Source organism: Adiantum capillus-veneris, chromosome 3, assembly GCF_014529385.1.
Source record: "Adiantum capillus-veneris isolate H3 chromosome 3, ASM1452938v2, whole genome shotgun sequence".
In the NCBI taxonomy this organism is placed as follows: domain Eukaryota; kingdom Viridiplantae; phylum Streptophyta; class Polypodiopsida; order Polypodiales; family Pteridaceae; genus Adiantum; species Adiantum capillus-veneris.
The window spans coordinates 125,716,905-125,727,218 of record NC_140933.1 but is presented as its reverse complement, the minus strand read 5'-3'; positions in this window follow the sequence as shown (position 1 = coordinate 125,727,218).

Genomic DNA, 10,314 nt, shown 5'->3' with positions numbered 1-10,314 from the left:
TGTGGGACATATTCTAAATGTATTTCTAATGTATTGATATACTCTTTCATTTATTCCTCATAATGTGCTCCTTAAATATGTTTGCTTCTTCTTGATTTGACTTTAATCTTATGTTCTTCTCCTTGCGTTCTCCGACCAAGGCTAAGTACTCCCTATGCTGGTGCACATCCCTTTGTAGTAGCCTTGAGCTCAGTGACAAACTAATTCTTTCAATTTTCTAGCTCATTTAGCTGATACTTTCTCATTTCTTGGCCTATTTTTGCAGCTTGGTATCTCTTCTCCTTCCTCGTTGAGAGAGAGAGAGAGAGAGAGAGAGAGAGAGAGAGAGAGAGAGAGAGAGAGAGAGAGAGAGAGAGAGAGAGCCGTTGCACTTGAAGCAGTGACAATACCAAAAAAGAAATGTTCTAGATAATATGAGAGAGAGAAGAAGAAGGGAACATAGAGTTTAACATCGTAGGAAAAATCCCATGTCATCATATGTTTCAAACATAAAATCAAAACCAAGCAATTTAATCATGATTCATATAATCTCACAAGCATAAATGAGAAGCAATTTAATCATGATTCATATAGCCTCACAAACATAAATCAGATGACCACGCAACAATACCGTCTGAAAAATCTTCAAACTCTTTGATATGATGTTGTTGCAACAATGACTAAAATTTTCATCTCTTCAACAAGGCTTTCAAACAACTGACCATGGAGGTTCATAGAAAATCTTAAAGCTACAAAGCATGCAATATAAAGAAAGTTTTTGCATCTTTTGATTTTGGATTTGAATCTAGGCCATTAACTTCACACAAATAATTTACTAGAATTTTATGCAAGAAACAAAGATTTTTCTAGAACATTGAAACAAGTTTGCTCTGCAGGTGCTAACAACTTCACAACTACCAATTTGATATAACCACCCTAACCACCATTCTTGAAACATTAATATAAGTTCACTAGTACTCTTGACGTGCTCACACTAAAAAAACCCTCTTAGAAAATACCACCACTCCTAGAACATTAAAAAAAGTTCATGATGGAAGCATACAACTTGCTTTTGGCATGCTTGTAAGGACTAGCAAGACCAACCAAAAAAAATCTCATAATTCTTATTCACATAGAGTACTTTAATGTAAACTCATAAGTTTGTGTTACAACACACTCATACATCAACTAACTAAAGTAAAAATATGCAAAGAAGAGCTTGTTGTGTATTTATCAGTCACCAATATATTACAGATGGATTGCTCATCCCACACTACACACAATGTTGCCTTTGCATGTCCATGCATGCCTCTAGACTCTCTATTAATGCATCTAGAATCTCCAAACAGGACTGTCACATTCTTGTGCATGTACTTCTTGAATAACACTCTTTCGAGGTTGTCTTGTCTATGAGTGTATTTTTTTTGCAAGCTTCTAGTTTCAAACTTTTGCAATGAAAATCATTTTTGCGAACCTACTGAGATAGGAAAAAGAAGACCCCGAAGGGAGAAAATCATGTTTAAAAAAGGCTACACGATTAATTGCAAAGTTCTTTAAAGTAGGCCACATATTCCTATTTTTTTGGAATTTCATCCCATGGGCTTGAGAGTGAGCTCACCAAACTCAATAAGCCATTGCCCCAATTCTTCAAGGAGGCTCACCAATTGGTGAATAAATTTTGGGACGAGCCATTATCTACAGGAAACCCATGTGCAAGGAAGTTACATACCATATCTCCTAATGGATGATATGGCTATGGAACAAGAAGAGGAGTCATGATAAATATAGAAAAGCAGAATTGGTGCTTGCATTCAACAAACAAAGTACACCTATTGGGATAGGAAAAGAAGTCGCGGGGGGGGGGGGGGGACTAGTTATGGGAAAAAAAGGCTATTTTTTAGATTTGCATCCCATGTACTTTACAATGAGCTCACCAAAATCAATAAGCCATTTCTGGGCAGATCTTCAAGGAGGCTCACCAGTTGGTGAATAAAATTTGGGAGGAGCCATTACAAGTAGGAAACCCATATTTAGGGAAGTCGCATCCCATAGCTCCTGATGGATGATATGGCTATGTAATAAGTAGAGGATTTGTTGTTCAAACTAAGGGATGAAGCACTAACCAAGCTTTCTAAGAACCATGATAGCTTGAAACTCATGCTAGCCACACAAAAGAACAACATAAGGCTTCAAGAAAAAAACACAAATTTGAGAAACAAACTATAGCACACATATGGAAAAGCGGTGCTTGCACTCAAATAACAAAGTATACCTATTCAGGGGGAGCTAATTGTGGAAAACAAAAGGCTATATGACGAATTTCAAAGTTCTTTAAAGTATGCCATATATGTCAATGTTTTTAGAATTGCATCCCATGTACTTCTGATCATCGATCAAGGGGCCTAACCCTTAAAATCCCAAAGCTTGACGTCTGGATCTGATTTTCATAAAATGTGATGACATGTTGACGTGGCAGACCATACAAATGATGATGTGGTAAGACTGTACAGATTTTGTGCATTTGCAATGGAGTTGCCATGTGACAAGTTGTATGGCTTTTTGCAAATTAAGCTTACATGTTTTGCACTTTCAAGCGCTACCTTTTGGGAGCGGATTCTTTTGGGGTTTGATGATTTTGGGTGAAGAGCTTCTAGGGCTCTGATTATGGGCAACCCCTGTACTCTTTATAAGAGCCCTTAGAGCCTCACTCTACAAAGAATCCAGACGTAGCATTTGAGAGCGGAAAACCCTAGGGAGTTGTACATTTGGGACTCGTAATAATAAAGAAATACATGAAGGGGTGTCAGCCTTTGGGGCCATCAAATTTGGGTGTGGAACTTCACCGTGCCGTTTTGACTCTCTCTCTCTCTCTCACACACACACACACACATCAAGTTCAATGATTTTGTAGTTTCTATTCATGTGTTTGTAATAGGAGGGCACCACGTGTGTAAGGTTTTCAGCTTTTGAAACCTTAGAAATTGTACAAAGCCGATCAAATTAACTTGGCTGTTAAGAAAACACTATAGAATGATCCAATTATGGCAAATATTGGTATTTTGGAACCGTAACCAGAGCTTTACTATGGTTAGAATTTTTTAGAATCGAATTCCGATAAAATCTGGAAAAGTTACGGCCTCTAAAAGGTTACACTATGAATATAATTAGTTAAGTAAAATTGAATGGTTTCAGTAATTATTACTACTAAAGACTTTTTATCCTAAGATTCTAGAAATTGCAGATATTTCCAAGTTTAATTATTAAAAGTCAGGGAAAATAGAAGAAATCGATTCTGGAAGCTGGGGGAGTTGTGTGGAATCTGCCCAGGACAAATTTAGAAGTACGTGATGCTAGTTGGAAGTTGGGGGCTTGCTTGAGGTGCCAGAACCTGCCAGAAACAGCCCAGGGGCCCTGAAAAGCTATAAAAAGACCCCCCCTTCTTCACAAAAAAAATAGACTCGGAACCTTGGCAAATTCTCTCTCATCTAGAGGGACCTCTTCTTAGAAATCACTAGAGAGCAAAGCTCTAGTTGGTTAATCAACGGTAATTAGCACTTACCCTTTTTAATTAGTAAAACTATTTTAATCTATTTACATTTTCTTAATTAATTGAAGATTAAACCTATTTATACTCTAAAATTTTGTCCTAATTCTAAATTCTTTGCTAATTATTGAGATTAATCTTAGGAATACTAATTTAATATTATTAGATTATATTAGGATTGAAATTACTCATTTTAATCATAAATTCATGATAATTATACTAATTAAATTTAAATTAAAATGATATAATTATCAGAGCTATGTTAAACTGTCAATATGTTAGGAAAATTATCTTCTAATTTTTTGAGTAATTTTTGTAATTAGTTTAGCAGAATTACACTGTTTTTATAAAAAAAAATAAAGGGAAAAATGATCAAATTAATCCAAAAAGCTTTGACATAATTATGAGAGGTAAAACTTATCTTAAGAAACCCGTGAGAATTATCTTAACCTCAACTAATTAGTTTAACTAATTATCTTAGCAAAAAAACATTGTTTTTAAGGGGAAAAAAAAGGAAAAAATAGCAAACTAATCCAAAAAGCTTTGGAATAATTATCAAAGCAAACAATAATCTTTTAAAACCCATGATAATTATCTTAACTTTAAATAATTATTTTAACTAATTATCTCATTAGAAAAACACTATTTTTAAGTGAAAATAAAACACAAAAAATAGTAAACTAGTCCAAAAATCTTTGGTATAATTATCAAAGGCAACACTCATTGTATAAAATCCATGATAATTTTCTTAACCTCAAATAATTAGTTAACTAATTATTTCAATAGAAAAACACTATTTTAAAGAGAAAATAAAAGAGGAAAAAAAGCAGACTAATCCAAAAAGCTTTGCAATAATTATCTAAGGTAAAAATTATTTTAAGAAACTCGTGATAATTATCTTAATCTCAGATAATTAGTTTAACTAATTATCTCAGTAGAAAAACATTGTTTTTAAGAAAAAATAAAAGGGAGAAAATAGCAAAATAATTCAAAAAAGTTTGAGATAATTATTAAAGGTATAAAAAATTTAATAAATTCATGATAATTATCTTAACCTGAAATAATTAGTTTAACTAATTATCTTAGTAGAAAAACACTATTTTTAAGAGAATATAAAAGAGCAAAAATAGCAAACTAATTTAAAAAGCTTTGAGATAATTATCAGAGGTAAAACACATTTTAGAAAATTGGTGATAATTATTTTAACCTCAAATAATTAGTTTAACTAGTTATATCAGTAGACAAACACTATTCTTAAGAGAAAATAAAAGGGGGAAAATAGCAAACTAATCCAAAAAGCTTTGAGATAATTATCAGAGGTAAAACTCGTCTTAAAAAACCCATGATAATTATCTTAACCTAAAATAATTAGTTTAACTAATTATCTCAATAAAAAAACACTATTTAAGGGAAAATAAAAGGGGGAAAATAGCAAATTAATCCTAAAAGCTTTGAGATAATTATCAAAGGTAAGTTACATCTTAACGAACTCGTGAGATAATTATCTTAATCTCAGATAACTAGTTTAGCTAATTATTTTAACTAATAATAACTAATTTTGTGTATAAATCGGGGAAACAAAATTAGTAAATAAATTTATATCATTACCCAATAATTACCAAAGGTCAAAAATAACTTTTGAAGGTTGGGAAAATTACCTTAGCCCAAATAATTAGTATAACAAATAACTGTTGGCCAATATTGCCTAGAATTCTTTAAATCGATTAAGTCCTTTTATAAAGGTTGCCAATATGGCTCCAAAAAGAACCAGAGGAAATCCTCTTTTCGATGAAAAGGATACAATCAACAAAAGAAATAGAGCAACTCATGACCATGAAGCTGGGCATAGTCATAGGCCTACGGAGGAAAGTCTGCAGGCGCCACCGTAGCAGCAAATGGTTGACCAGTTCACAGGTGGATTTCCATTTTGTTCACTTGAGTCTTTAAATAGATTAAAGTTCATTTATAAGTTAACATTGCATACGTAAGGACTAGGAAGGATTAACTAGCCATAAACGGAAGGTGACTTCCAAGAAACCAATGAGTAATGGTTGTAAATAGGAAAGAAATGATTGGGTTACGACTGATTGACCTAGGAAAGAAATGTTTGATCATCCTTAAGACAGCTTTTCTCAAGACACCTTTGATTTCTTGGAATATTTTACTCCAGGTAATGAGTAATGATGGCGACTCTGCCATGGATGAGTCGATTTCCTCAGTGCACGTGGAGTCTTTACCCCGTGTTTGTTTGTGCTTGTGGATATTACTTAAGATATCGAGTTTATCCTAGAGGAACCGCCCGGTTGTATGGGCAACCGGTTGGCGTATGGACGCTCGGACTATGGGTGATGATTTTTTCCACCCCGGTTTTTTAAAATAAGTAATGGGTGCCGTTTCTTCACCCTTGTATAGGTGGTCTTGAGACAAGCCAGTACTGGTCAGAGTTACTCCAGAATAACAGTACCTTGTCTTGAGTCTAAAGATGTTTGTTTACTAAAAGAATGTTTTCAATACTATTTTCAAGGGCTGTTTTAATGAAATTCAGTTATGAAAGTTAAAAGAAATCATTGTTTTAATTGCCACAAGAATGTGGTAGTAATTAAATAACAAAGCAACATGTGTGAGTGTGGGGTGGCAAGTGGGGATTGACTAAGGTTGTCAATCATGAACGGGTGGACCTTATTAGTCAGGTACTTATCCATTCCCGCACACAGAAAGCATCTAGAAACTTCTCCACTTGGAAGAGGAGTCCACCAGCGGCTGTGCCCTCGCATATGTTAGGGGGAAAAAAGCATTGGCTAAGGAAACCTTAATCGAATGATGGAAGTTATAGGGCCAAAATAGTTTTCTTTTATTCAACAAGTTGTCCCATTTCCACTACGAGACAGGACTAGGTCTCCTTCTAGGGCTATAAACCTAAACCATTATTAATGGTAACGGTAAATTTCCTAGATTCTTTTTGTTTAGGGACTCGGTTTTTATTAGGCCTAGAGATCTGTCAAGGATCCCATCCCGCTTTTTGGTGTCGAAGGGTTTGGGGACCTCACAACGTGCCAACGGAAAACTGATCAGACTTTTAATCACTTCAGAATAACTGAACTAAAATAAATGCACGACGCAAAAGATGAGGGGTGGTGGAGTTCCACCCCAAGAGCGAATTTGACCCAAACCCTAGCACCCCTTTCGGTATTTCTTTATATTGCTTCAACTCATTACAATGTCGATACTCCGTGCTCTGCACCTTCACATGGGAGCGTGCTAGAGAATGACCCCATGGCTCATATTTAAAGGCCCTTGGCCTGAAAACCAATTTACATGAAAAGCATCAAACTCAAAAATAATTTGGTCTTCAAAAGCTCTCAATCCATAAAACAAAGAAATCCATAATGTTGCCACATCACCAGCTCGCTATCTACGTAAATTGTGGGCTGATGTATAGTGCTTGCCATTACCACGTGGCATGTTATTTCAAAATGCAGAAGGGCCATATAGTTTCTACCACATCATTAGTTGCTATGCAAAAGAGACTATGTATGTGTGTCTGCTACCTTATTTTATTATTATAGGCTCTAGGAACTTGGGTCCAAATGGACAGTATCCCATAAGTCAATAGGACTTAATAAGTGGAAACACTTTAAATGTTTGTCCCACTCTGCAAGGAATTGTAAGTTGGTGAGAACCAAGGATTTAATATCTACGTGATCATGTGAAATTTCTTGTGATCACAATGTTTACTATCACATTCACATAACACAATTAACGTGATCACAAAAAAGCCGATAAGTGGTGACATGGCAATCTACCAAAACCATGTTGGGGTATGTGTTTTTTTTATGGGCCTATCAGGAAACTATAAGAACGCTAAACCAAGCCCACCAAGAAATGAAAAAACCCCGGTGGGCGTACTAAATTGGACAACTTCTATAGGTTAAAGGGAAGTCACGTGAATATTTAACATGATCACATATTTTGAAATGTGATCACTCAACATTATTAACGTGATCGTGTATTTGTGATCACGTTAACAAAATCCCTAGTGAGAACTTTTGTTTCTTCTATTGCTTTCAAGGTTTAGGCCCCTCGATGGTGATTTGTAGGTCGGTTCAAGTCTTCAGTGGCTTGATACGTCAATAGTTTGTGAGAGTGTTGCTATTGATTTCTTGCTTGGTGTTTCCTAGCCTGTAACACTAATACCTAGAATGGAGGGGTTTTCTTTGGTTTCTTGTGCTTGTAAAAAAGATTCACCTTCAATAAATATTCTCTTTAAGGGGGGGACCAACCCATTTTTTGGTCTCCAATACTGCGTCAATCTTCTTCCTTTTTTCTTTTGGTTGATTAGTTTTAGCTTATCGATTATTTCTGTGTGCGTCTATTTGTGACAGTGGTATCAAAGCTCAATCACCTCTCTTTTTCAACAAAGGAGGAAAATTTTGGGAAGGAACAATGATGAGCCAAGGGAGAACCACTAAAGAAAAAGTTTAGCAAGTATGAGTTGAACTCATGTAAGTGCAGTAGCTTCTCACATTACCAGCTATCTAGAAGATTTTAGATGGAATCAAGAAGTTGCAAGGATCAAATGCAGATAGGTGTCAGGAAAATCTTTAGATGGTAACAATGAGTAGGAGAACAATGCAAAAAGGGGTGCCAAAGTGCACAATGGATCTCTCTAGATTGGAAAACATGGCCTTCCAAGAGCAAGGACCAAGAAAAAGAAGTCTCTCTGCTGAATGAAAGCATGGATGTCTCTATCTCTTCTCCATCATACTCTTTTGATTATACTACAACTTCAAGTTCTCATAAAGTATCTAAACCTTCTTCCAAAAAGAGAATGCCAACTACTACCTTACATAACACTAAGGAGAAGTTCCAGTTCAAGCAGGGCAATTGCAAGCATCACCACAAGACGTAGGTTTTAAAATTTGATGATAACAAGGATGTCAAGTTTGACAGTTACACAAGATGGAGAGATATCTCCAAGGCACTGTCTTTTATTAGATAGTTTTAAGTTTCTTTTGCCAATGGAAACTTTATTGAGAAACCCAAGTTGCATCAAAACGGTGAGTGATGGTGGCGTCAAGAAACTATAAGTGATTGAGTAAAGTTTTTTTGTGGAGGTCTCTTTTTTGTAGTTGTAGAGCAACAGGGAGGAATCCCAAAATCCGAGCCAAGAAAAGCGAGCAAACCATAAACCGAGTAAAACTAACAAATTTTTTTGATATCTTTGTGCAATATATTAGTTGTAATACAAAATTACCCAAACCATGAATTTTTTTTTGATATCCTTGCAATACAAATTTTTTTGATATCCTTGTGCAATATATTAGTTGTAATACAAAATTACGCAAACCATATACTTTTTTTTGATATCCTTGTAATACAAAATTACGCAATCCGCAAACTTTTTTTTCGATATCCTTGCAATACAAAATTACGCAAACCATAAAATTTGCAAAACTTACAATGTTTTTTTATATCCTTGTGCAATATATTAGTTGTATATATTGTGGTGTGTGGTTGTGTAGGTAGAGGCCAGCCACCTAGTGTGGTCAGACATGTTATGGTTGTAACTGCTTGATGGCAATATAAGGAGGTGTCGGATGAGAGAGAGGCACACTTGGTTTGGTCGGGTAGACAGAGTCGACCACACACCACAATATCTTGGATTTTTGTTGGTTAGAAATACTCCCTACTTAGTTTCTTAACCTATAAAAATAACTTTAAATTGTTCTATCTCTAACACATGCCAAAAACCTTCCATCAACATTGAAATTAACCAAGAAGGTGTATTGTATCTACAAATCAAAATGGACACTACAACAAAAAAAATACTGCCGCAATAGAATATTTGGGGCAAAAGTTAATAGCCATAAGCACATATCACCAAAAAAACTACTTCTATAAATCCATAGCAAGGTCCACAAGCCTTTAGGGCTGCATCAGCACCTGTGAACCTCCAAGTGCTTGGACTAACTCCAATTTCGTTAAAGCCGCCTGATGCATGAACTCATGAGCATGAGAGTCAAGGCCAAGTACTTGCAAAAATATGAAGTAAATGTGCTTACATGGCATATACACAAGGCGCTTGCTTTCCCGAGTTTGAAAATCCTCGCAAGTACATCTAGGGAAATTTGACATTGTCACGGAGTATGTCACTCCCTTTGCACTTGACCTCATCGTATTAACATAGAAAACATGTGTTTCATTGCAAACCACAATGACCTCTCACACAACTTTGCTGCCATGGTTCTACCCACTTCAATCTTGCCATGAAACTCCTTTGTTAATCGTGATCTCCATTTCACAATCTTTCCATCTCTAAATTTGGGACGGATGCTGCTAGCAACTCTTTGGTTCAATGGAATTGTTTCATGCACTCTTGATGCTGATGTAACTCCTGCTTGCAAAAAAAAACCATTGGCTTGCAGTTGCGTTACCTCTTGAGGTTGCAAATTTGTGCCCTTTGCGACCACCCAAACACCGGGAGCTGGACCTGGTGGCCCTTCGACTATGCTGTCAACCTTCCAGGTGTGCATGTTATTGGAGTTACAAAACCAAATGAACCCTTTCACAAGGCCTCCCAATTGTGAACCAAATGGAGGATACTTCCTGCGACCCCAAAAACAAGGAGCTGGCAGCACTATTTTGGCATCCGTTGAAGAGGCATTAATGAACCGCCCACATCTATCTCCATCTTTTGACACCACACCAAAACAAGTCATCTTTCGCCCAGGTTTTGTTCTCTTTATTGCCCAAACTGACTTTGCTACATTTACTTCGGGATATGGGACATC